Source organism: Natator depressus, chromosome 28 (assembly GCF_965152275.1).
Source record: "Natator depressus isolate rNatDep1 chromosome 28, rNatDep2.hap1, whole genome shotgun sequence".
Lineage (NCBI taxonomy): Eukaryota > Metazoa > Chordata > Testudines > Cheloniidae > Natator > Natator depressus.
In genome coordinates, this window is record NC_134261.1 from 10,460,709 (window position 1) to 10,465,708 (window position 5,000).

Consider the following 5,000-nt stretch of genomic DNA (forward strand, 5'->3'; position numbering starts at 1 on the left):
AGGGGACGACGGGGTCCCCGGAGGAAAAGAGCCGGAAAAGGGGGGGCTCGGGGGGGCCGGGGGCCGCCCCACCTGCCAACGTGCCCCTGTCCCCCCTCACAAGATCGGGTACAACGCGCAGATTGGTCCCCGAGGCTCATCTCTGGTTCTCACAGGTTCCGAAAAACCTGTTCTCAGAAATCTCCTCGCACCCGTCAAAATGAACTAGTCGAAAAATCCAACCGCCAATTTAGGGGGACCAATCTGAAATCCTATCCGACCTCCTGGTTCTCTCGGTCGGCCGAGGGCACTTTTGGCGACCCCATCCGGACTTCCGTGAGACTGCCGGCCATCAGGTCAACCCGTCACTTTGAATGGGGTTGACCTGATGGCCGAGCAGGGACTTAGACATTTTTTCAGCCTTTTCCTCGGGGTTGACCTGGTGTCCCGGGGGGACTTAGACATTTTTTTCAGCCTTTTCCTCCGGGTTGACCTGGTGTCCCGGGGGGACTTAGACATTTTTTCAGCCTTTTCCTCCGGGTTGACCTGGTGTCCCGGGGGGACTTAGACTTTTTTTCAGCCTTTTCCTCCGGGTTGACCTGGTGTCCCGGGGGGACTTAGACTTTTTTTCAGCCTTTTCCTCCGGGTTGACCTGGTGTCCCGGGGGGACTTAGACATTTTTTTCAGCCTTTTCCTCCGGGTTGACCTGGTGTCCCGGGGGGACTTAGACTTTTTTTCAGCCTTTTCCTCCGGGTTGACCTGGTGTCCCGGGGGGACTTAGACTTTTTTTCAGCCTTTTCCTCCGGGTTGACCTGGTGTCCCGGGGGGACTTAGACTTTTTTTCAGCCTTTTCCTCCGGGTTGACCTGGTGTCCCGGGGGGACTTAGACTTTTTTTCAGCCTTTTCCTCCGGGTTGACCTGGTGTCCCGGGGGGACTTAGACATTTTTTTCAGCCTTTTCCTCCGGGTTGACCTGGTGTCCCGGGGGGACTTAGACTTTTTTTCAGCCTTTTCCTCCGGGTTGACCTGGTGTCCCGGGGGGACTTAGACATTTTTTTCAGCCTTTTCCTCCGGGTTGACCTGGTGTCCCGGGGGGACTTAGACATTTTTTTCAGCCTTTTCCTCCGGGCTGACCTGGTGGCCGAGCGTCTCGCCGTCCGCGGCCGGAGCTAGAGATGCCCCCCCCCCCAGGCCAGCCTGCGAAGCCGCGGCCAGGATCGGGCCCCTGGAAGTCTGACTAAAAATTTTCACCGACCCCAAAAACGGTTAGGGGGGGCCTCATAAAGCCTCCGGAGCGAAAAAAAAAAAAACGGAAAAAAGGATCGGGCCCACCCGAGGCAGGGGAGTCAGTAAGGGAAAGGGGACGAGGCGGCCCGGAGCCGGGTGCCCGGAGCCGGGTGCCGGCGGCCAGGATCGGGCCCCTGGAAGTCTGAAAAATTTTTTTCACCGACCCCCAAAGTGGTATTGGGGGGGGCTCATAAAGCCTCCGGAGCGAAAAAAAAAAAAAACGGAAAAAAGGATCGGGCCCACCCGAGGCAGGGGAGTCAGTAAGGGAAAGGGGACGAGGCGGCCCGGAGCCGGGTGCCCGGAGCCGGGTGCCCGCGGCCAGGATCGGGCCCCTGGAAGTCTGAAAAAAATTTTTTCACCGACCCCCAAAGTGGTGTTGGGGGGGGCTCACGAAGCCTCCGGAGCGGAAAAAAAAAAACGGAAAAAAGGATCGGGCCCACCCGAGGCAGCGGAGTCAGTAAGGGAAAGGGGACGAGGCGGCCCGGAGCCGGGTGCCCGGAGCCGGGTGCCCGCGGCCAGGATCGGGCCCCTGGAAGTCTGAAAAAAAAATTTTCACCGACCCCCAAAGGGGTGTTGGGGGGGGGCTCATGAAGCCTCCGGAGCGAAAAAAAAAAACGGAAAAAAGGATCGGGCCCACCCGAGGCAGGGGAGTCAGTAAGGGAAAGGGGACGAGGCGGACCGGAGCCGAGTGCCTACGGCCATACCGGACGGAAGGCCCCCGATCCCGTCCGATCTCGGAAGGTAAACCGTCCCGGGCCTGGCTAGTACTTGGATGGGTGACCGCCTGGGAATCCCAGGTGCCGTAGGCAGCTTTTCCCGCTGCGAGCCAGCTCTCTCCTTTTCTGGGGAACAAGGGCAGGGTCGCCCTGCCAGGGGCCCTGGGGCTGAAGTCCCTGCCGGCCACCAGGTCAACCCGGAGCCTGCCCCTCTGCGGCCAGCAGGTCAACCCCATACCGGCAGGGGGTTGACCTGGTGGCCGGGAAGCAGAGCGGCCAGCAGGTCAACCCCATACATTCAGCGGGTTGACCTGGTGGACGGGAAGGAAAGCGGCCAGCAGGTCAACCCCATACTTTCAGCGGGTTGACCTGGTGGCCGGGAAGGAAAGCGGCCAGCAGGTCAACCCCATACATTCAGCGGGTTGACCTGGTGGCCGGGAAGGAAAGCGGCCAGCAGGTCAACCCCATACATTCAGCGGGTTGACCTGGTGGCCGGGAAGGAAAGCGGCCAGCAGGTCAACCCCATACATTCAGCGGGTTGACCTGGTGGCCGGGAAGGAAAGCGGCCAGCAGGTCAACCCCATACATTCAGCGGGTTGACCTGGTGGCCGGGAAGGAAAGCGGCCAGCAGGTCAACCCCATACATTCAGCGGGTTGACCTGGTGGCCCGAAAGCAAACCGGCCACCAGGTCAACCCGGAGCCTGCCCCCGCGGGCAGGGGCCAAGCGGACCCCCCTCCGCCCGGGCTTGCCCTGCTCCGAGCCGGGGCTTAATCCCCGTCCGGCCACCAGGTCAACCCGGAGCCTGCCCCTCTGCGGCCAGCAGGTCAACCCCATGCCGGCAGCGGGTTGACCTGGTGGCCGGGAAGGAAAGCGGCCACCAGGTCAACCCCATACTTTCAGCGGGTTGACCTGGTGGCCGGGAAGGAAAGCGGCCACCAGGTCAACCCCATACTTTCAGCGGGTTGACCTGGTGGCCGGGAAGGAAAGCGGCCAGCAGGTCAACCCCATACATTCAGCGGGTTGACCTGGTGGCCGGGAAGGAAAGCGGCCAGCAGGTCAACCCCATACATTCAGCGGGTTGACCTGGTGGCCGGGAAGGAAAGCGGCCAGCAGGTCAACCCCATACATTCAGCGGGTTGACCTGGTGGCCGGGAAGGAAAGCGGCCAGCAGGTCAACCCCATACATTCAGCGGGTTGACCTGGTGGCCGGGAAGGAAAGCGGCCAGCAGGTCAACCCCATACATTCAGCGGGTTGACCTGGTGGCCGGGAAGGAAAGCGGCCAGCAGGTCAACCCCATACATTCAGCGGGTTGACCTGGTGGCCGGGAAGGAAAGCGGCCAGCAGGTCAACCCCATACATTCAGCGGGTTGACCTGGTGGCCGGGAAGAAAAGCGGCCAGCAGGTCAACCCCATACATTCAGCGGGTTGACCTGGTGGCCGGGAAGGAAAGCGGCCAGCAGGTCAACCCCATACATTCAGCGGGTTGACCTGGTGGCCGGGAAGGAAAGCGGCCACCAGGTCAACCCCATACAGGCAGCGGGTTGACCTGGTGGCCCGAAAGCAAACCGGCCACCAGGTCAACCCGGAGCCTGCCCCCGCGGGCAGGGGCCGGCATACCCCCGTCCGTCCGGGGTCGCCCTGCCCCGGGCTCCGGGCTTAAGTCCCGAGCGGCCACCAGGTCAACCCGGAGCCTGCCCCCGCGGGCAGGGGCCGGCGGACCCCCGTCCGTCCGGGGTCGCCCTGCCCCGGGCTCCGGGCTTATTCCCCGTCCGGCCACCAGGTCAACCCGGAGCCTGCCCCCGCGGGCAGGGGCCAGGCGGAGCCCCGTCCGTCCGGGGTCGCCCTGCCCCGGGCTCCGGGCTTAAGTCCCGAGCGGCCACCAGGTCAACCCGGAGCCAGCCCCCGCGGGCAGGGGCCGGCGGAGCCCCGTCCGTCCGGGGTCGCCCTGCCCCGGGCTCCGGGCTTAATTCCCGTCCGGCCACCAGGTCAACCCGGAGCCTGCCCCCGCGGGCAGGGGCCAGGCGGACCCCCGTCTGTCCGGGGTCGCCCTGCCCCGGGCTCCGGGCTTAATTCTCCTCCGGCCACCAGGTCAACCCGGAGCCTGCCCCCGCGGGCAGGGGCCAGGCGGACCCCCGTCCGTCCGGGGTCGCCCTGCCCCGGGCTCCGGGCTTAATTCTCCTCCGGCCACCAGGTCAACCCGGAGCCTGCCCCCGCGGGCAGGGGCCGGCGGAGCCCCGTCCGTCCGGGGTCGCCCTGCCCCGGGCTCCGGGCTTAATTCCCGTCCGGCCACCAGGTCAACCCGGAGCCTGCCCCCGCGGGCAGGGGCCAGGCGGACCCCCGTCTGTCCGGGGTCGCCCTGCCCCGGGCTCCGGGCTTAATTCTCCTCCGGCCACCAGGTCAACCCGGAGCCTGCCCCCGCGGGCAGGGGCCAGGCGGACCCCCGTCCGTCCGGGGTCGCCCTGCCCCGGGCTCCGGGCTTAATTCTCCTCCGGCCACCAGGTCAACCCGGAGCCTGCCCCCGCGGGCAGGGGCCGGCATACCCCCGTCCGTCCGGGGTCGCCCTGCCCCGGGCTCCGGGCTTAATTCCCGTCCGGCCACCAGGTCAACCCGGAGCCTGCCCCCGCGGGCAGGGGCCAGGCGGACCCCCGTCCGTCCGGGGTCGCCCTGCCCCGGGCTCCGGGCTTAATTCTCCTCCGGCCACCAGGTCAACCCGGAGCCTGCCCCCGCGGGCAGGGGCCGGCATACCCCCGTCCGTCCGGGGTCGCCCTGCCCCGGGCTCCGGGCTTAATTCCCGTCCGGCCACCAGGTCAACCCGGAGCCTGCCCCCGCGGGCAGGGGCCAGGCGGACCCCCGTCCGTCCGGGGTCGCCCTGCCCCGGGCTCCGGGCTTAATTCTCCTCCGGCCACCAGGTCAACCCGGAGCCTGCCCCCGCGGGCAGGGGCCGGCATACCCCCGTCCGTCCGGGGTCGCCCTGCCCCGGGCTCCGGGCTTAATTCCCGTCCGGCCACCAGGTCAA

General features: G+C 66.2%; 1 non-coding gene across 1 annotated transcript; it reads left to right on the forward strand.

The window, feature by feature from the left end:
• The first annotated feature begins 1,955 nt into the window (after positions 1 to 1,955).
• LOC141979756 (5S ribosomal RNA) lies at positions 1,956 to 2,074 on the forward strand. The gene has a single exon (XR_012637149.1). It is a non-coding gene; the product is annotated as a 5S ribosomal RNA (ribosomal RNA).
• The last annotated feature ends 2,926 nt before the right edge of the window (positions 2,075 to 5,000 follow it).